Source organism: Globicephala melas, chromosome 16 (assembly GCF_963455315.2).
Source record: "Globicephala melas chromosome 16, mGloMel1.2, whole genome shotgun sequence".
Lineage (NCBI taxonomy): Eukaryota > Metazoa > Chordata > Mammalia > Artiodactyla > Delphinidae > Globicephala > Globicephala melas.
In genome coordinates this window covers 21,599,287-21,622,652 of record NC_083329.1, presented here as the reverse complement: position 1 = coordinate 21,622,652, position 23,366 = coordinate 21,599,287, and the positions used below count along the sequence as shown (strand labels likewise).

The 23,366-nt window shown below is 38.9% G+C and overlaps 1 protein-coding gene across 2 annotated transcripts in view; it reads right to left on the bottom strand.

Moving 5' to 3' along the window:
- Nucleotides 1-23,366, bottom strand: part of LOC115844941 (VPS10 domain-containing receptor SorCS1) — a 790,264-nt gene that overhangs the window by 572,960 nt on the left and 193,938 nt on the right. For both annotated transcript variants that reach the window (XM_060285969.1, XM_060285968.1), the window contains one exon: nt 12,489-12,617. The gene's annotated coding sequence lies outside the window, so the exon portion shown is untranslated. The remainder of the gene's footprint in view (nt 1-12,488; nt 12,618-23,366) is intronic.

The window sequence follows — 23,366 nt, the reverse complement described above, 5'->3', positions numbered from 1 at the left end:
ATCTGCCTTTAACAAACTCTCCAGGTGATTCTGATTCATGCAAAAGAACCATTGCTCATGCTGGTGGCCCAAAGGCCACACTTTGATAAACACTGTTCCAGAGACATAATACCTGGCACATATAGATGATCAATAGATACTTACTGCATAGTTGAATAAATAGCAGATTGATGAACAAAATCAATCTTGCTGCTGTATAGATTCACTTGCAATTTGGAAACAAATTTCCCAACTTCAAATATAACACTAGGATCAGAAAGGATGGTAGGAAGGGTTACGCTTATTAAATCTTATACAGAAATTTCACGCTTGTGAATTTTCTATATCTCTCAAATGTTAACTCCAAAACAGTACCAGAGCAGAGATACCTTGGCATCCTGTTGTCCTACAGCAGAGAGTGGTTCTCAGTGTGTGGTCCCCAGAAACAGCAGCATCAGCATCACCTGGGAACTTTTATAAGTGTAAATTATTTGTTCCCACCTGAGACTCACTGAAACAGAAACAGAAAGTTTACAAAATTTACAGAGGATTCCAATGCACACAAAACTTTGAGAACCACTGCTCTAGGATATGGATTTTAATAAGTTGGCAATGAATCACACGGAAGAGCTAATTAAAGGTGATATTTCAACTAAGCACCAAGGTAAACAGATGGAAAATTCCAAAGTGCCTTTCCAAATTGATATATGCAAATGTTTAAAAGAAAGTCTTTAAACTAGTTCTGCAACTCTTGAAACTTTCAACTAGATAATATATACATATGTGTGTGTATGTATTCTTGAGAATATAGGAAGCCTAATACATGACTTCTGTGATCAAAGATTACAGTATAACTCTCATCAGTGAAATCTAGATGGTCCTGGAAGAACTGTTTTGTGGTTTTCTTTCAGTTAACCTGCACCCCAAGAATAGGTCAGTACAAAGGTCTTTCTTTTGGGCCAGAGGTGGGTCATATGGGAGAATATTATCCAGCCTGGAGTCATCTTGGGTCCAGTTTAGTAGTGCCACCAAGACAGTTCAGAAATAAGAGTTTGAAATCCCAGTAGCAAAAAACTAAGGGGTAACCCTGGATATCTAGGGGTTGCTGAAATTAGGGCAAGCCCCCACCCACAATATGATGCCCAGGGTAAGAGATCTATAGACAGAGGGACCCAGTAAAGAAACTCTAACAAGTCTCTAACAGCATCCAAAGAGAAAGGATCAGCTCTAAACAGCTGTCAAGCCCAGAGAGCAGAAAACCAGCTTATGAAACTACCATTTAAACAAAAGATTTCACTTTTCTTTTTCACTCCACCCTCACTCTGCTCCAACTGTGTAGGAGTCAGAAACTATCTAGCAAGGTGGGGTGAGGGCAGCGAAAGCACAGGGTAAGGAAATGCAAGAGAAATCAACCTTGCCCTTCTTTTCCACTGCAGGCTTCCAGGAGATGCCAGCTTCTGCAGGCTGGGAAGGTGAGAGCATTTTAATGATAAGTCAGATCCAAAGTTTGCATTAATATCTTGAACTGGACATTCTGATTTCTGAAATAGGGTCAGTTTGTTTCTTAAAGTGGCTCCAGGATATTTTAACTGAAAGAAACAAGCAAAAATATCATGGACTTGAAGTTTTCACCCAAAGGCAGAAAAACATTATCACAACTGAACACATTTTAGAAGGATGGTGAGAGACAAAAATAAAGTTGTGTTTTGATTATGTCAGGAGTCGTGCTTGCTCAACATACTGGTTACACACAGATTGAGCCTTAAGCAATTTGGTTCAAGTCCAAAAATTCTAAAAAACCAGGACTGAGCCAGTTCTGTGCATGTGAAGCCTATTCTACAGCAAGTCCACATGTGGACGCATGCCGAGATGCCCAAATGAATGTTGACTGTGAATTTTATGTTTAAAATAGTTTATAAAGATATGAAGCAATTTTGTAGAGGCAAAGTGGTGTAATAAATATAGAACTTTTGCTTTTGTTTCTGGTACTTTCCTGAAGTACTTGGTCTATCACTCCTTACCATGTGATATAGAATAAGGCACTAATTCTTTAGGCTTCCATTTCCTCATCTGTGTTATAGAGGACTGGGCTTGGTAATTTTAAATGTTGACAGTTATGATATATGACATCATTATAAAAATAATTCGTGATTATCAAGGTAGTACTTCTCCCTTTAAAACCTTCCCTTTTATATTCTGTGATGCTGAATCTGGGGCTGTGCAAATTACATTTCTCTTTTGCCTGCTGGCTGTTAGGCTCGACCAACATGGGGAGCTAATGGAGTCTGTGAGAGGAGAATGACAGATGAACTTGCTACTTGCTATTTGTGTCACCACAGAAATTGTTCATCCTCACTGTGGTAGCTGGTTTTGATATCAGTGGTTAGTTACTTCCAGTTTGCTGCTTCTTTCCCCACACTACAAAATTATGCCCCAAGAGCCCCTTCAAAAATATCACAGGACACCTCCCTTGGAGGTTTGAGTTTCACCTTGAAGGGAGTGCTTCGGTGAGATTCTGACACCAATTCTGGTCTGGTCTACCCCCTCCTCAGAGGGCTGAGTCTCAGCTCTGTGGGGTCCCTTTTCCGCCATCTTCTTAGTTTTGCTTTCCCAGGTCCTAGGGGCGGTATCTGCTTACTGAAGCTACTACTTCAGTGATACTTCAGAGATCTCCTTTTGCCTTTTCAGTTATCTGAGTTGTTCTATATCCTGACTGGAACCTGAATGATACAGAAATTGGTCATGAGTGGCCTCAGGAAACAAATCCTGGAAGATGGTAATTTGGGATTGGTTTGTCTATCTCTTTGGGCTTGAATGTACCGTTGTACTCCTTAAGATGGGAATGGGATGTCAGTAATCCGTGGCACTTAGTGACATGGTAATTCATTGAATCATCACCGATGGTTGTTTGTGATAAAATGACCTCTGAAGTAAGGGCTCTGAGAGATGAAATGCTGTTTCACTTGATTGTGATGGTGATGATAACATGGGTTTTGGTGTGGTATAACTGCTTCTGAGTTTTGTAGAGCATTTAAAAAAAGAAAGGACAAGTTGAGAACACAATTGAAGAACCAAAGGACATCTCTTGTTGTCCCTTATTCTTTTTAAAATATTTTTTTAAAATTGGGATAACATTGGTTTATAACATTATATAAGTTTCATGTGTACAACCTTATATTCCAACTTCTGTACACACTAGAGTGTGCTCACCACTAAAAATGTAGTTTCCATCCATCACTATGCAGTCGATCCCCTTTTACCCATTTTGCCCTTCCCTTACTCCTTCCCCTCTGGTAATCACTGCTCTGTTCTCTGTATCTGCATGTTTATTTTTGTTTGGTTTGGTTTGGTTGTTTACTTTTTTTATTTATATGTTTTTTTATATTCCACATGTGAGTGAAATTATACAGTACTTGTCTTTCTCCATCTGACTTATTTCACTTAGCATAATACCCTGGAGGTCCATCCATGTTGTCACAAATGGCAAGATTTCATCTTTTTTGATGAAAAAAGTGGCTGAGTAGTATTCCATTATATATGTCTCACATCCTCTTTATCCATTGATCCATTGATGGAAGAATGTCTTATTCTTGTAGTCACAGGATTAAGCTCCATAAATCCAGACACAAACATTAATTGTGCAAGTTGCAGAATTACAACTTAGGTTGGATTCACAACTTAAGTTGGATTCATTTGGTTGCCAAACGAGATATGCGAAAGTTAGGATATTTATTGATAAGTATAGATCTTCCTCCACTTATGATGGAACTTATGCCTTGATAAACCCATTGTAATTTGAAAATATTGTAAGTCAAAAATGCATTTAATACACCTAACCTAACAAAATCATAGCTTAACCTAGCCTACTTTAAACATACTCAGAATACTTACATTAGCCTCCAGTTGGGCAAAATCATCTAACACAAAGCCTATTTTATAATGTTGAATAGTTCATGGAATTTATTGAATACTATACTGAAAGTGAAAAACAGAAGGTTTGTATGGGTACAGAGTGATTGTAAGTGTCGTGGTTGTTACCTTCGTGATCGAGAGGCTGACAAGGAGCTATGGCTCACTGCTGCTGCCATACAGAATCATGAGAAAGTTTTGTACTGCATGTGGCTAGCCTGGGAAAAGATCAACATTTAAAGTTCAAAGTGTGGTTTTTATTGAATGTGTGTTGCTATCACACCATGGTAAAGTTGAAGCCTCCTAAGTCAGAGACTATCTGCTTTGAAGCCCTAACATCTGGAATGGGAATATTTGAGTGAACTCAGGTGAGGTTAAGTAACTTGATTCTCAAGTTATTTTGAGTCTCTTTTTCCAACGGAAACAGCCTACCCTCTTGTGTCTGAGGAGTCAAGCTGCCTCTTACGTGAAGACCCTATAATTTCATCTGGAGAGTTGCCATATTGGGGGATGCCTATTATCTTGAAGTTCTACCATATACTTACCTATTATTGACACTGTAGTCACGAATTAGAATCCTAGGGTCATATCTTAGAATCTTCTAGAACAAGCTCAACATCAGACCCAGCAGAAAATAGTTAATGCTTTAAATTTTTAAAAAGATTTTTCTACAAGTAGAAACCCAGGGAATATATATGAGAATGGATTCTAATAGCTTCTATGGTAGTCTCTTTTTTTTTTTGAGGTACGTGGGCCTCTCACTGTTGTGGCCTCTCCCGTTGCGGAGCACAGGCTCCAGACGCGCAGGCTCAGCGGCCATGGCTCACGGGCCCAGCCACTCCGTGGCATGTGGGATCCTCCCGAACCGGGGCACGAACCCACGTCCCCTGCATCGGCAGGCGGACTCTCAACCACTGCGCCACCAGGGAAGCCCTATGGTAGTCTCTTAAAGATAAAGCAGCATATATCTATCTCTATATCTGTATCTATATCTATATCTATATCTATCTATATATATATATATCCTGATTAGGCTAAATATGTTGATATGCATGCATTTACCAGAAATTCCGGATTAAACGTATACCAATCTAAAAGAGTTTATAACAGTTCTAATGGTTGACTAAAACTTGAACTTAATGTTCTCCCTCAGTTAATGTGATTGAGATGCCAGAACTTCCATGGAATAATGTAAAGGAAGGAATACAAAGGTTCAGGGAGATAGAACTGTGAAATGGAGTTAACATTCAAGGCTTGCATTTCATCATTTCCCCACTACATCGTCAAGAGTGCTCAGAAGACAAGAGTTTCACTAAGGCACTGAGAAATACATTAATGATGAGAGTGTCAGTATCCTCGGTAGGCTCTGTAGTAGCTTCATTATCTAGGTTGTATATAAGGATGGGAAATAACTCCCTGATTTCAAAGGAGATGACAAGATCCAAGAAGAACAAAGGATAATGGACAGCATATTATCACCATGGACAACATGAGGATATTTACCATAACAAACAGCAAGGATGCAGTAGAAATTGGACTATTTGGACCTGTAGTGATCTTTTGAGGTTTCTAACAAATTATTATGCTTCTAGTAATAAAATAGGTGGTTGGCCTAATTATTAATTGAGCCACATTTTTTAAAAAGTTTAAACTCCAGTTCTGGTGATTTTTCAATGCACCATCATGGAGAATCACAGCCATTCACCTAGTTTTCAGATCACAGCCAGTTCACAAACCTTCACTGATGAATGGGGAAATCTCTTCTCCTCAAGAATGGGTCCTGCCATACTGCCACAAGTATATGTGTAAATATGACTGCACACCTTCTCCAGATGGACAGGAGACACTTTAATAAAGGGAAATGGAAATACTTAGCACTTACCAAAATCAGTAGACATTGTATTTGATCTGACAATAATTTCTGGGAATCCTGAATGTGACAGTGGTCTATCAGTTAATTAGGGGCCAGTGGAATTTAGGCAATAAATGGAGTCTTGGCCCATGTTTGAATCAAAGCAGGCTCAATCGTTTTATCAATAAATTCAATGAATATTTCCTCACTTCTTTTAAAAATGCAGACTTTAAAAAAATTAATTAATTTATTTTTGGCTGCGTTGGGTCTTGCTGCGCGTGGGCTTTCTCTAGTTGTGGCGAGTGGGGACTACTCCTCGTTGTCGTGTGCGGGCTTCTCATTGCGGTGGCTTCTCTTGTTGCGGAGCACTGGCTCTAGGTGCTTGGGCTTCAGTGGTTGTGGTACGTGGGCTCAGTAGTTGTGGCTTGCAGGCTCTAGAGCGCAGGCTCAGTACTTATGGTGCATGGGCTTAGTTGCTCCGCGGCATGTGGGATCTTCCTGGACCATGGCTTGAACCTGTGTCCCCTGCATTGGCAGGCAGCTTCCCAACCACTGCACCTCCAGGGAAGTCCCTTTCCTCACTTTTTGAATGTATAATTGTAATAGACAGATATAGCAAATGTCAGAATCCACATACTATCCCTCTGACCTATTGACTGAAGGCTATTGTGAAAGTAAGAACTAAATGGAAGTACCAGGAATTTCTTTTCCTTTACTAGATTAATAAAAGAAAAACCATACCACATCCCCAGGAAAACTGCATAGTTCAATAGCACCATCCCGAACTCGAAATGTTCATGAGTGCTGATACCTATCATATCCCATTGTTTTTCTAATTAGCCTATGTATGCTAAGGGAGAAGGAACTCCAAGAACAACTGTGATTATCATAAACTTAATTAGGTGAGAACTCCAAATGGTGCTGTTATTTCAGATGTGAAAAGATAAATTTAGGAGCAAATCAACACATCTTCTGGTACCTAGAATGCAGCCATGTACCTAGCAAATGCTTTTTCCCCCCTCTATACCAGTTTGCAAAATTCTTCCATCAAAGGCAGCTTGATTTTACCCCACAATTTATTTCATAAACTTGCCTCATTGCAACGTCAGTTCTCTTACTGTCACTCATATTCTGCAGGTCTCCTGAATGTCTTAACAATGTCCACTACACTGATGACATTGTGTCAATCAGACCAGAGGAACAGGAAATAGCAATTACTTCATTTGCTTTGATAGGACACATGTAAGCCAGATGTTGGGAGATTAACTTTATGAATGTTCAGGGACATCTTTGTGGAATATCTTAATTTCCGATGGTCTGAAGCATGTTGAGATATCCAAGGTAAGAGGCATGTTGCTTCATCATGAATTGATATTAAATAGGAGGCACAGTGAGAGCCTTTGTGTCTTGCAGGCAACGTACACATATTTTAGTGTGCCACTCTGAGTCTTTCACTGAGAAGCCTACTGCTACCAAGTCTAAGCTCATACTGCTCACTGCAGGACAGGCCAATAAATCAAGAGAGGAGGTGCTGGGGCAAGTAATAGTGACTTTATTTGGAAAGCCAGCCGACTGAGAAGATGGCAGACTAGTGTCCCAGAGAACCATCTTACCTGAGTTAGAATTCAGGCTCCTTTTATACTAAAAGACTGGGGGGAGGGCACTTCCCTGGTGGCACAGTGGTTGAGAGTCCGCCTGCCCATGCAGGGGACACGGGTTCGTGTCCCGGTCCGGGAGGATCCCACATGCCGTGGAGCAGCTGGGCCCGTGAGCCATGGCCGCTGAGCCTGCATGTCCAGAGCCTGTGCTCCACAACGGGAGAGGCCACAACAGTGAGAGGCCCGCGTACCACAAAAAAAAAAAAAAAAAAAAAAAGATTAGGGGATGTGGCTGGTTGTTGCAGACCTCTTGGTACTGGCCAGACCTGGGAGGGGATGTGACAGTCCTTTGTTCTTGCAGCTGTCTGGTCTAGTCACAATGTTCCTGTAAACCTTCAATAAGACAAATGCTATTTTCTCTTCTGCAACTTTTTATCTCTGCATGAATGAAAAGTTGTTATACCTTTAAAGGTCAAGCCTGGGAGGCAGTGTCTTGAGAAAGGGCTATTGTATATATTTCAGGCTATAGGCAACATTTCTTTACAAAGGTGCAGAGCCAGCATGACTAAGCACAGGCAACTGAAAACAAAGGTTAGCGCTAAAGGAATAGATCCAATATGGAGTCAGGTTTGTTCTCTGTAATACAGTGAGGCAGAGAGACATCAGCTGTCCAGCGCCTACTCCTTGGTGGTTTGAGTTTCAGCTCCAGGGGAGTTGACTTCCAAGTTCTTTTGCTATGACTAGTCTAGAAGCAACTGTAAGCAGATAAGGTAGAGAGTCTCCAGAGAAAGAAAACCAGGCATGGCTTTCTTGACATAAGAGAAGTCATTTTGGCCTAAAGCCATTTTGTGATCTAAGCCTGGCCATAATTCTTGCCCTTGAACAAGTCTCAGTAATTAATGATCTTAAGGGGACAAAATAATGCAGAAACAAACAACTGTTATCAGGCAAAAGAAGTTAACAATAGCAAAGATATCAGTTGTAAACACTCCTGGTTCTATTTCAATGGTAAAGATTAGCCGAAAGGGCTCAACCACCAGATCAACTGGAACCTAATGGATGATGATGACCTTTTCTGACTCTTGTGGTTTCAATCAAATACAGCCTGGACTCTGTCGACTGCCCAAGTCCCTTCATGAGTATGCACGTACCCTTAGCTTAAAACTTGTCCCATTTTGCTGTTCTGGGAGATACTGCTTTGGGAAAGATGCCCAGTGTTCCCATTACTTGCTCCAAGTAATAAATACTTCCCTCTCTTGACTAGACACACACCAAGAAGTGACCAGTTTTCTGGGTAACACAACCACTCATCAATGGTCTCAGTTCCACCTCTACAGGGACCTGATTTGAGCTTTAAGGTACAAGTAGTAGCCAAACAGTAGGTCCTCTTCAAAGACCTGAGATCCAGCTTCCGGCAGCCACTTCTCCAAACCCGCACATTTAATAATCCCAGCTTCTTCCGTTTGTTCACCCAATACTAGGGGTGGTAGTTGTTTCCTCAGTCACAGCCTTTCATACCTCAGATTTCTCTTTGCTTTATTCAGTTCTCTAAAATTATATTAAATTAAATTTGTTCTGGTAAAATAGGTCATGTTCCTGCCTTCTTACTCCTTCTTACTAGAACTTGACTGATTTTTAAATAGATATGTTTGTCAACTTAACTTTGCTAAATGGTTTCTTGACCTTTTCCTACTCAGAAACCAAAGTAGGAAAATGTTTGCAAAGAGCAAAGTGGGAGAAGTGTTAAAAAACCCAGACCAACTAATAATGATATTGTATGTATAAAATGTTCTCACCTAACATCTTCAATGATGTATATGTAAAATTTCATAACCCCACAATGGCTCAGCTAATTCATTTACATTTTTCTTGAGCCTATCTTTCGCTATAAAGTCCCTTTAAACCATCCCTAAGTTTAAAAATCTAAATACTTCTTCTCCAGAATTTTGGCACAACTGGGTCCTTTCTCCCTTGTATCTGTGATTTAAATTCTTTGAGCCAATAAACAATAATACTTTCATCATTTTAATTGTCCCCTTGTAGCTTCCAGGCTACAAAAATAAAGTATAATAGTGAATGCATTTTCTTTTATGGATTAGACCATCTCTCAGAAGGTCTTAGGCTTGATCTAATCTCAAGATGTTTCAGATTTTGGGAGTTAATGATGGTGATTTTTCATTGGTAAAAACAACAAAAACGTAATTCATTCCAGATTGGATTTGGCATATCTGTGTAGTATAATATTTTAGAATTATTGTTTGTTTAGTGCTCTCAATACTACGATCAAAAAAATATGAGGATACACCTAATTTCCTAGCTTTCAACTTTCTTTTTTTTCCACCAAGATTCTCTTGCCTTGTTCTCATGGAAAGATGATACTGCCTATTGAAAGGTATGAAATCAGCAGAGATGTAGCATTTCCCAAATTTTTCTTGCAGACCCGGGCCTCTATGATGAGGACACAATTCTGTTCATTTCTCTTTCCCTTCACTAAAATAAAATTGCTGGCAGTAATTCCTAGAAGTGCACCCAGAAAATCCAGGAACTATAATTATGACACTGGGGATCACCTGCTTCATGGAATTAACATTTTAAAGGGAAAAGTGTGAAATGAGACACATAGTTTCCTTAAAAATAAGTCTCAAATACTCAGAAATACCCCCCAGATTATTTGCACTTAAAAGAATAAGGAAAATGATTTTGTAAAGTGTGGAAATGTTACTTTCCAAAAAAAAAAAAAAAAAGGAAAGAGTTACAGAGGAATCCAGATGGAGACAGGGAGACAGATAACTAAATGGTCTAGTAGAATCATTTTATGTACTTTTCACGCACACTTATTTTTTCATTCAATTTGTTGGAAGTGTCTGTGACTGAGATGCTTTGGCTGATTTAGCACAATAAAGAAAAGCAAAGGGAGTTAAGTTTGAAGTTAAATTGGAGTTACTTAAACTATGGAAATATGCACCTTCTCTAATACAGGAGATAATACACAAGAGTGGGCAATGATGGGGAATGTTCTCCACAGCTTATTATTGAGGAAAATGGAATTCAGTGGTTAAATATTTAAGCTTTAGATTCAGACAGACAAAGGCCAGAATTTCAGTACAAATGCTCCAAGCATGGTGCCTATTCAATACTTTCATCAATGTTATATTTTGTTATGATGACTGTTAAGATGCTGATAAGAAGATGTTAGAGGAAACCCTGTCCTGCCCCAAGATTAGGGGATTCCCCTTACATACAAACTTATTTTTATTGAACAGGTCAACTCTGATGATGTGAGAATGGTTAAGTCAACTTTCTGCTCCTGAGATCCAAAAAGAAACAAATCCTATTGTTATAACTCTGGTTTACTTATCTGGAAAGTGGAGATTGTACTAGTGCTGATGTTACAAGATTTATGTGAGAATTATGGTGATCATTTTTTAATTCATGATGTACTAATAGTGTCATGCCTGGCACATAGTAAGAGGTCAATAAACATCAACTATCACTATTATTATTTGTAGAGAAAGAGATTTGCCTAACCCTTGTCTGACATGGGCCACAGAGAGCACTGATGCTTGGGGTCCCCAGACTAATAGTGGGCACAAAATCTTAACCACTGGATTAATCATATTTTTAATTTTTCTATATCTTATGATTACTATATCTTTTGACCTTTAGTGGGGGGTTCCCTTGCTGGCTGGGGAGAGATTGCCCCTCTAGCTAATTCTTAGAGATGGTAAACAGCTTACAGATCAGCCTATTTTTCATATACAAACCAAGCATTCCTGAGTCCACACCCCCAACCACCTCTTTTATCTCACATTCACACTCAAAGCCAATATTTTTCCCTGCCCTAAATCAACACAGGGACAGATACAAGGAATTAGGGACTGGCCCTACACCCCAAAGCCCACCTGAATTATTCAAACTAGCCAGTCCTAAAGCGTTTACCCTGCCTGCCTTGCCTTACTCACAGAAACCTCAATAAGGTTGTGGCCTATACCTTTTTCTTGAAACTTTGTGCCCCCTGACTGACTGGTTTTTCCTTCTGTACCCTTTGTAGTGTGCCTTGCCTCTGATTTCTAGCGGAACTGTGAGTCACATTACATTTGTCTTTCAATGGCACTGGCCTCTCCAACTCATCATTCAGTCACCTCTATCAATTAAAATCTCACAGGTCCACTTTGAGACACCCACATGTTTCATTAATAGGTGCACTCAAGTCCTTTTAGATAAGTACTCAGGCTTGGCCTTGTTGGCTCTTTCCCCGTTGTTAGGCTGCCCTGAGATGCTAAATGGAAGCTGATCTATCCTAGAACAATGAGACACTTGGTAGAGAAGAACTGAGGCATCCCAGCCGAGAGGCAACACTGTGACAGATGAGTGAGTGAGGGAGGTCAGTTTAGACTATCCAGCCTTTCAGGCCATGTCTGACTTCAACTGCCGCAGTGAGCTCAGTGATCTACAAGTGAGGTCAACAGAATAGGGAATAAAAAGAAATCATTGTTGTTTTAATTAACTAAGTTATGGGGTGGTTTGTTATACAGCCATAGAGAAGTGAAACACAAAAGAAACGTGATGGAAATTATATGTGTTATTAAATGCCTTGAACACACATCCACACAAATGCACACACGCATTTCTACATACTGACCAGTTAATATGTAATAAGAGGCAAATTATGAAAAGTTCCAAAAATTTTTAAAAATATAGAAAGATAAAATGGTCTCTTTACTAATCAGTATAACTTTGGTTAGCAAAATTCAGGGAAGGGATTAATCCAGCTGGGTACCGTAGAACATTGTGTAAGATCTTATGACATTATAACATCACTTTCCCTCATAGGATTGTTCTGATGCTTAAATGAGGTAAAGTACAGAAAGCACATAGTTCAGTATCCAGCCTGTGTTAAATACTCAAGTACAGCAGCCATTACTGATCCCATATCACTTACCTGAGATATAAATATGATGACATTTCTATAAATCAATAATAAGAAGGCAAACAACCCAAACAAAACACAACGAAGAAACAAACTGAACAGATATTTTACACAAAAAGTTATCTGTCAAACAAAACAAAAGCAAACACAAACAAACAAACAAAAACAAACAAAAAACCCCCACAGATTAGATGGCTGAAACAACAGAAATGTTTCTCACACTGCTGAAGAGCCAGGAAGTTTGAGACCAAGGTGCCAGCAGGGTTGGTGTCTGATGAGGGCTCTCCCCTTGGGTTGCAGTTAGACATCATCTCGCTGTGTGCTCACATGATCTTTCCTCAGTACCTGCCTATGCAGTGAGTGAGGGAGAGAGAGAGTGAGAGAGATCACAGGACAGCTCTTTGGTGTCTTTTCTTATAAGGACACTAATCTTACCTTATCAGGGCTTCACTTTTATGCCCTCATTTAACCTTAATTACTTCCTTAGAGGCCCCTCTCCAAATACAGTCATATGAGGGTTATGAATATGAATTTTGGGGTGACACATTCAGTCCATGACAGTATCCCAGTGAACAGTAAACTCATGAAACAATACTGAATATCACATTTGTAGGTAAATGCAAACAGAACCCTCAAAGATATAGCATGTCATACTGACTGGGATGGCAAAAACAAACAAAAAGTGTCTGACAACACTAGGTATTAGCTTTGAGGTGGTGCAACTGGCATCCTTGCTCATTGGTTGTAGTAGTGAAAATGGAGACATATTTGAAAGTTTTTTTATAAAGGTAAACGTACTTGGCCAAGATAAATGAAAATTAATATACACAAAAAGGTTGTGCAAGGATATTTATAGTGGTCTTATTCAACTAGGGACTTGGGAACAACCCAGGTGCACATCAACAAAAGAATATATAAACAAATTCTGGTGCATTCAAATAATGGAATGATACTCAGCAATAAAAAAGTATTCATACTGTCTGCACAACAACATGATAAATCTTAAAACATCATATTAAGCAAAAGAATCCAGACACAAGAAAGTACATGCAATATTATTTTATTTACATGGCATCCTAAAACAGGCAAAAAATATATAAAGAAATATTTTGTGTGGGTGGGGGCATGATTGGGTGATAAGGGGCACAAGCGAATTTTCTGGCATGATAAAAATGTAAGCATTTTAAAAACTTATTGAATTTCACACTTAATATGTGTGAATTTCATTGTATAACTATGTTTTACCAAAAAGGGGGAAAAAAGAATCACAAGTAGAGAACTCTAGTAGGTTTATTTTTATCGATGATGTGTTTGCTATTATGAGACTCCTTCATGTATTCTAGGATTTCACAAGTAAATATATAGAATGTAATGGGGAGCCATGGTTCTCACTGTTGGAGAAGGGAGTTACAAACATGGAAGAAAATACGTCAATGTACTATATTATTTTGGATTGGAATTTGAAACATCAATATGAATATATATATATATACATATTAATATAATAGATATGTTTGTATAAATATATGTATATACACATAGATATACACATATGTGTGTCTGTGCATGCACACACACACACACACACAGATATCTAGTAGAATCTGCCCCAGCATTAGCCAGAATGTAATCCCTCTGAAACACTGCAGCCTAAGCTTTGTGACAACTATTCTACAGACTTCTAGAAATGGAAGCCAAACCATCCATGGTGCCATCTTCAAGCTGCCTACCTGTGACCTACGTGACCCCACAGATCTGCAAGCACCCATTCAGCCTGAATGCTTTGATGACCTCCTATCTCTGACAGCTCTCTGGTCTATTTACCCTGCAAATCTAAACCATCTCAGCCTAGCCAAACCAGGAACCTTCTCTGCTATCCATTGGGTTGAAACACATCTTCAATGAAATCTGAACTCCTTCTAAGTTTATACTTTCATAAGTACTCTCCCTCAGCTCTAGAGTACCAGACAGATTTTCCTTACATCTTATAGTTACTCCTTTACCACAGTTAATAATTCTTTGTGTTAAACCTCTCCTGTAATCTCCTGGCATTTTGTGTCTCCTGATAAAACTCACACTTCTACTGATCAAAACTAACACATATCACATCATATGAAAAGCTCTTTATATCAACTACTACAGAAAAAGATTTTCTTATGTAGGTAATGAAACAAACCAACCAACAACCAACCAACAACCAACCAATCAACCAACAAAAGCGAGCCTTGCTCTTCTCATAGTGTGTTTCTATAAGAAGAACAAAAAACTAACCTCTTAAAAAGTAGAAATGAAAAAAAAAAATCCCTTATACACAGTGATTTACATTCCTTGTTATTTTGGGCTAATTTCACACATTTTAACACTTGGGATTGGAATCATTTCAGCTAAAAAGCTTCTTTCAGTTGAGAAGCCTAGATTCATGTTTATTATTAGCTTGGCAGCAATGAGACCTGGCCCAGCTTTAACATGAGAAGCATATTTTCACGCAGAGTCAAGGCAATGTGGGAGGACATTGCCTCAAGTTAGGGATGTCAGGGACTCTCCTGAAATCTGTTAAACTCAATATACTGAGCATCTACAATGTGCTGCACTAAGTAATTTGGGGGGAAAATCTCTGCTTTTAACTAACTTAACAATGAAAATGTATGAATGGTTTTACAGAAGGTAATATAGAAGGTAACATGTGACATAATTCAAATGAGACAGAGAAAGATTTGAGAATTCAGAGGAGACAGCCATCAGAGCCACCTTAAGACCAATATTCAACAAACACTCAATGGATATGGTATTGTTACTGGCATGACCTTGAAGTTTGGGTCGAATTTCAACTGAAAAAAAGGACAGGACTCCCCAGGTGGCACAGTGGTTAAGAATCAACCTGCCAATGCAGGGGACATGGGTTCAAGCCCTGGTCTGGGAAGATCCCACATGCCTCGGAGCAACTAAGCCCGTGCACCACCACTACTGAGCCTGCAAGCCGCAACTACTGAGCCCACATGCCACAACTGCTGAGCCCGTACACCTAGAGCCCATGCTCTGCAACAAGAGAAGCAACCGCGGTGAGAGGCCCACACACTGCAACAAAGAGTAGCCCCTGCTCGCCACAACTAGAGAAAGCCCTCGCGCAGCAACCAAGACCCAAAATGGCCAAAAATAAATAAATTAATTAAGAAAAAAACGGACAAAGAAAAGATAATGAGTTGTGTTTGGATTCACGAATATGGTAGAGCTGGCAAATAATGAGACTCCATCCTCAGGAGACAGTCTGTTCAGTTTAATTAGAAAGACAGAGATTAAGAGTAATAGACTCAAATACTTAATTAGAATGCCTTTGGTACACAGAGAGTACTCATAACTAATTATAATCCAAACATACACCTCATAAAGCATGAAAAAGTGATTAAAATCACGAGGAGGTAAGCTTTTTACTTATTAAGTTGTATAACGTAATAGATAGTTCTGTGGTATGAACTAGAAGCTCAGAATTCCATTGGGTGTCATTGGCAGTAATGTCCTAGATGGTAAGCAAATGAACAATTCATTCTTTATAAAAATAATTCCATTGACCTATGCTCAATAAGTCATATGGTCTGAGAGTCTTCAGGACTTGTGGCACTTTGCCAGCTGGTCCTCTTATAACAAAGACCCACATTCACATCATGGTCATCATAGGAGGGAGTCTGGAACTTAACAGAAACTGGTTAACCCGTGAGGCCATGGGATTGCCCACCAGCTGGCCTCTGACCTCTAGTATCCAGCTCATGCTGAATGGAATAATTAATGGCTGCTGACATAAGCCTCATACTTTTAAATATCTGGTCAAATAATGATGGCCTTTCCTCCATTATGTTTTTCTTTGTTATTTTCACTGAAAAGATAATGCCTCTGAAGGCCAAAAGGCCAGTACAAGGTTAGGCTGCCAAGGATAACTTGGACTTGATCTGAACTGGATTTTTCTTTTAGGATCAGATATGACAATTTAATGAAATGGCTGGCACACAGTAAAAGAGAAATAAATGAGACTGTATGAATATTATTATCCTCCTTTACTTAATATTTCCCTCTTACGACCATGAAGTTCCTTCTATCTTCTTGTATACCATGGTCTTCAAAACTTTCCACATTGATTTTGAAATCTGAACTGATCATATATCCCTCTCCTTAGTATCCTTTAGTGGCTTCCCATAGCTCTTAAAATAAAGATCCTGTAACATGGAGTTAGGGCCTCTATAATCTGATGTCACCCTTCCTCTATATATGGTCGTCATATTGAACCAGTTCCACAGCCGTTCTCTCAGCCACTGGCAGCTTTCCACACAGGCCTGAGAGTGTGGCCTTCTCTACCCTTGGACCACTTAGCTCCTCTCTTCCCCAACTGGCTACCCCCATTTAGCCTTCAGGTCTCAGCTAAAGTACATTTTCTCAGGGAAGCTCTGCCTGACCTTCCTTACCAGCTATCATAAACCCTCATATCATCACCTGCCTCTCCTTAGAACTCATCAAAATTGTAAGTCTCTACTTCTGTGATAATTTGACTGATACCTGTCTTCCCTACTAGGTTATAAGCTCCATGAGGGCAAGGGCACTGCCATTTTTCTCAATATTATACCCCAGAACCTGGTACAGTACTTGGTATGTGGTAGGTTTCATAAATAACGTTCTATCCATTACATAAATATTTATTGAGCACCATGTAACTAAATTTGTGACAACTGCTTAAATGAAAAAGAGAAAAGAAATAATAATAATCAGTATAATAGGAAAAGGTAAGTGTATGCAAGATAAAAGTTAATAAAAGTTTCAGTCTTCTACAAAGGAAAGTTTCCCTGTATGACTCACTTTTTGGCCTATTGTTATAAAATTCTAGTTTCCCAGGGACTACAAACCCAGTTATGTAGCCAGAACTACTATTGAGACACCAAAACAGTAGTGGGGAGTTGTTTAGCATTCTAGGAAAATCAGCTTAGGGAAAATAATTATATCTGTATCTCTCTATATAGAACTATAGAGCAATAGATATACATATTTGAAAGGTGTCTACTTAAATTATGTGCCATGTTATAGCCATACCATAGCTGGTAAAGAACAGCTATATCATCTTATCTATAGAGAAATAATAGAGCCAAAAGACTGAATGTTAGCTTAAAAAGAACCTTACAAGCTAGGCTTATTTATCAATATGTCATTTTGGAAGTGTCTAGAAAACAGTATGATTTAGAACAAAAAATTTTAAAATTCCAAGTAAAACCTTTTAAGGAAAGGTTTGTTTTCACTTACATGCTTGAAAGCATCAATTTGAGTGTTTGTATTCATAATTTGCTGAACTGTGGAACAACTATACTACAGGACGTCTGCCTTAGGCATGGGATTGTAAATATTTCGTGGTTTTATAAATGTATGATGATTAAGTGTGTTTTAGTGGTCAACTGAAAATGTTTTACAGAATCAAAATAAAAAAGTTTATTGTTTTGTCTTTATCTGGAGCTTTGAAAATATATTACACAAAATTTATTTTATTTTTTATGTATTAGGACCAAACCTAAAGTTCTCCTGATGATACCAGAAAGGGAAATAGTCCTGGAGTCATGATCCACAGTTCTCCCCTATTTTAGGAGGCAATGCTGTAAAAATTCTGATTACAAATTCTCAACGAGGTCACACATTTGTTTTGATACCTATGGTAGACAGAATAAGGTCCCCCAGAGAGGTCCACATCCCAATCCCTGGACCTGTGGTTATATTACCTGACATGCCAAAAAGTCTTCGCAGATGTGATTAAATTAAGAATCTCGAGATGCAGTGGGTATAGAGATGCAGTTTTGGAAGACGAAAATGTTCTGGCATTGGAAGGTGGGGATGGCTGAATAATAATGTGAATGTACTTAATGCCACTGAACTGGACACTTAAAATTGGTTAAGAGGGTGAATTTTATGTTCTGTATATTTTAGCACTAAATAATTATTCTTCAAAAAAAAAAAAGGAATCTCGAGATGGCATTTGATGATGGAAACAGGGGTCATAATCAGAGAGAGAAGTTGGAAGATGATATGATGCTGGCCTGAAAATGGAGGGAGAAGACACAAGATAACAAATGCAGGCAGCCTCCAGAAACCAGAGAAGTCATGAAAGGGATTCTCCTTGAGAGCCTGTAGAAGGAATCCAGTCCTGCCAGCACCTTGATTTTAGTCCATGGAGAATTATTTGAGACACTTGACCACCAGAATCATAGGATATTAAGTTTGTTTTGTGTTAAGCTACTGTTTGTAGTAATTAGTGACAACAGTAATAGGACACTGATACAGTAATAAATGGTATATATTTGGTAATCAGTGTTTTTATTAGTCCATTAATAATGAGTGAAATAATTTTAATGTTAAAGTAGCTTCAAAATCAATCATTCAAACAAAAAAAAACTCAATAAATATTTTTGAACAGATTAGCTTACAGTCTTCTTAGTAGTCAAACATACATGTTTAATCAGTAGTCACTTGGCCTTCTGGGACTGTGTAAATATAGGTAAATTTGCCTTGTACACCTAATTCCATGTGCTATAGAAGTCCAATACCCTCTGGGATGAACAAATATAGTATTTAATAGGGGTGATAAGGCAGGTTCAGAAAAGATTATAATGCAGGAAAGAAGTAATATGGATACAAATATGTAGGTGATTCAGAGAGAGAGAGAAAGACAGAGAGAGAGCACTAGTGCCCAATTAGGAAAACCAGGAACTGATTCTTGGAAAGATAGCAGTTGTAAAGTTGAAGACAACTAGAGACAAAGGAAATAGTTTGAGTAAAAATGTGACATTAGGAAATCATGGAGCAAAAACAGAGAAAAATTGTAGTTTTGAGCACAAGACTGGGGAAAAAAAATTGAAGACCCTGAAAAGACAAGTTCAGGATTTTACTTTTTATTCTGTGGGCAATGGAGAAATTCCCCAAAGTCATGTCACATACAAATCTTTTCCTTGTCCTCTTACACTAATGCTCAAATAAGCACTTCTGTTTCCTTGAGGAAGCTGTAAAGGAGAGAAAACAAACCTGTTTCCAAGTGATCTTCCCAACATCTCACAATTTGGAAGAACCTATGGCAGCAGAGAATTGTCAGCTCTGTAACTGAGAAGTTACATGCATGCTTGGGGTTGTGAGAAATGAATTGACTTCCTTGTAAAAATGAAGACCTAAAGAGATAAAGATAATTCTTCAGTGCTTCATGTCTTACTCCACCCTTGACAGAAAGTAGAAGACCATGGTGAAGAAGAGTGTGGGCTGGTGTGAGTGTGACACACAGTTTGCCATTAGATGTAGCCAAGAGACTGAGTTTTAGTCATGGAATGTAAACAAAGTGATCAAACTATTTCCAGAAAGAGCCCAAAGAAGAAATTCACATGCCTATTCCTACATCAGCTTTATTTTCCCTCTGGCTGGATGAGACCCACAAAACCACAACAACCTGGAAAGCTACATGCTGAATATGGCAGAGCTTCCCAAGAAGGAGATGTGGACTTGTATTTGGTAATCACCTGGGCGTCTATGATACAGAGAATAAGGTAATGGTTGTCATTTCAAACTAGAACTTCCTTGTATCTTCTGCTGAACAAGGCATTTGAGGTCTCAGAGGTCTGGGGTTAAATCACTTACTAGTGGGTACCCTAAGACAATTAATTTCACTTTTATCAACTAGTATGTCTTCATCTATAATATAGGACTGACATTATGCCAACAGAACAAAATTGTGGAATTGAAGCATCTAGCATGATGTCTCATACATAGTATTGAGTTAGCCAAAAAGTGCCTTCAGTTTTTAAGTAAAAATAAATGACACATTTTTCATTTTCACCAAGAACTTTATTGAACAACATATTCACCATTTTGTTCCACTACCTTCTGCTGTTTTTCAGGCAACTTCACAATTCCATCTTCCCAAAACTTTTCATCTCTTTGAGCAAAGAACTATTCCAGGTGCCTTTTACAGTCTTCCAGGGAATTGAAATTTTTTCCATTAAGAGAATTTTGTAAAGACCTAAATAAATGGAAATCCGAAGATTCAATGTCTGGTGAATACAGCAGATGAATCAGATCTTCCCAGCCAATCTGTAACAGTTTTTGCCTGGTCATCCAAGAAACATGTGGTCTTGTGTTATCCTGATGGAGGATTATGTGTTTTCTGTTGACTAATTCTGGATGCTTTTCGTCGAGTGCTGCTTTCAGTTGGTCTAACTGGGAACACTACTTATTGGAATTTAATTTCACGGAAGTGAAACCATGCACCTCAGATTGGGACTTGAACTCATGTGCCAGGACTCAAGCCTGGCCAAAACCCTGACTGGACTGAACCCACGTGGCTGGGACTCAAACCCAGCCAAAACCCACAGTCTTCCAACTGAGGTCACACACCTGGTTTCAGGACTTAATGAAGCTCAGGTTCTTGATGTCTCATTGCAGAAAGAATTCAGTGAAAGACAAAGTGATAGGTAAGAAGTGGATTTATTTAGAGAGAAACACACTCCACAGACAGAGTGTGGGCCGTCTCAGAAGGTGAGAAAGGGCCTTGGGATAAACACACTCCACAGACAGAGTGTGGGTCATCTCAGAAAGTGAGAAAGGCACCAGGGTATGGGGTTGTCAGTTTTTATACGGGTGGGTAATTTTATAGGCTAATGAGTGGGAGGAGTATTCCAGCTATTTCAGGAAGGGGCGGGGATTTCTAGGAATTGGGCCACCGCCCACTTTTTGATCCTTATGGTCAGTCTTGGAACTGTCATGGCGGCTGCAGGTGTGTCATTTAGCTTGCTGATGTGTTACAGGGAGCGTATACTGAGGCTCAAGGTGTAGTGGAAGTTGACTTGTCCACCATCTTGGACCCATTTGGTTCTAATCCGGTTATGTCATGTCCTCGGGCTATGTCATTCTTTCAAAGGTTGTGCCCTGCCTGTTTCAGAAGGAGCTCAAAATAGAGGACTCCCTTCCAATCCCACCATATGCACAACATCACCTGGCCTTTGGTGTGGTTGGTGGTGGCTCATTTTGCTTGCCCCACGATCTCTTCTGTTCCACATTATTGTGCAGTATCCACTTTTCATCGCCCGTCACAATGCAACCAATTACTCTTTTTTAAGACTAACTCAGACTACATTATATTTGAAATCTGCTACCTGGATACTTCTAAGCTTGCCCTCTTTTTTTAAAGGAAGCAATCAAGCCACTTGTTAGTGAAGAAGCTCTCACCATTCTGATCTACCCGCCCAATCCTTCCCATCATGCTCCAGTCCCACCTGCTCCAAGAAGCCTTAGGTGATCGTCTTCTTACAGATTTCCCTGCTTCCTGACTGCCCAAAGCATTTATTGCTTGAATTATATATTTTACTTAGTAACATTTACTTTTTATATATACTATTTCTAGCTTCAACTCATTTTGAAGAAGGTAAAGTTTAAGTAGTTAATATAATGTATTTTGAAATGTCTTAGATGATTATATAAATATACATAATATACATTCCTTCCTCCCATAATTTAATCTTTGCTTAGAAGTCTTTGATAGTACCCTGTGGCTGATTTGTTGTTGACCCCTAATTATCCATTTTCCACTGACTTTTTTTTTGTTGACCCCTAATTATCCATCCTCCCCCTCTTGGATAAAAATAGTTTTAGTCCAACACAGGGCCATTTCACTAAAGACTTTGTTTCCCTGTCTCCCTTGTACTTGGGTATTGCCAGGAGACTAAGTGAACTATTTCTCAGTTTTATTTGAATGTTCAATTAAAACAAGTTTGGGAGAGTAGAAAAGGCACATGATGAGAAGTTATGAAGTATAGAACCAGATCCATCAACTTTCAACCAGTTGGGTCTTTTTCCTGGGCTAGCTTCAGTTTACTCAACTGTAAACTTAGGATAATGATATCTACTTTTAATTCTTCTCAAGGTTGTGAGTGGTCAAGTGGTGTGGTTAGGTATTTCACAAGTATTAAGAATTACAGATATAAGAACATTTTTAATGGCTTTTATAAACTGTTTATTCAGAGCTGTCATTTCACATATTAGGGGAAAAAAACCACACAACTGAATGGAACACAACCAAACCAAAAAATCTCTGAGGCCTGAGGAGCTGAATGATTGATTTGTTCAAGGTCACATGACTCTTAGATAAGGTCTGAGTCCAAAACCCTCCAGATCTTCCGACTTTGGGCCTGGGCACTTTCAACTGCACTGCCCTCAGTTTATGTCCTGAGGCTCAATGAAATCTTTGTCCTTTCTCCTCTTACTGGAAAACAAACAACAGTGAAAACTGTCCCTCTGAGTCATTCATTGAGTCAGTTGAAGTCAACTTTATCTCCAAAGTCTGGCTACTCTGTGACCTTTCCTGAATTCCATTCTCCAGGCATGGGAGGGAAGTCTATCATTCTGCAGTCCCACTGGTTAGTGTCATTGGGAATGCTCTCATTTGTATTCCTGTCAATGTCACTTTTAATGCACCAAGGTCTGCATTCAGGGTAGTAACCAGCCTGAAGTTTATGAAACAAAAGATTGATATCAGCTTCATAAGACTCAGGCAAAGGCAATATCTTTTCTATATCTTGTTACCTTCAATTCTAGGAAATTTTACTTGGTGACTACTGAAAAATGTTATATTCAATAATTAGTAATTATGAGGGCAAAAATAAAAATAACAATTGAAAATATCTCCCAAGAGCAACCATTTTTGTTATGGTCTTAATTTCTTTATTGATTATGTGACAAGGAAGGATACACTTACTACTTTCTCTAGGTTACAAGTATATTTTCTCTTTTTTAAAGAGAATGAAAGCTTCTGAGTATGTGGCTTAAATGTCAAGGTGTTGTTTTAAAATCACCTAGCTTGTTTATGCACTGGAGACTTGGAAAGCTAAAATGCATAGCCACAGATAACCCATTCCTCAAAATCAGGAGGGATTTTGTCAGAAAGACATAATTTTTGTGAAATATGGGCTTTTGGAAAGTAAGTCAGTTACACAACTATATAGGACTCTATCTCACTTCATCTGTTGGGCCATTATTTTTGCTCACAGAGACAAATAGCAAATGTAGGGATCTGATATTTTAAGGTAACCCCCCTGCACCC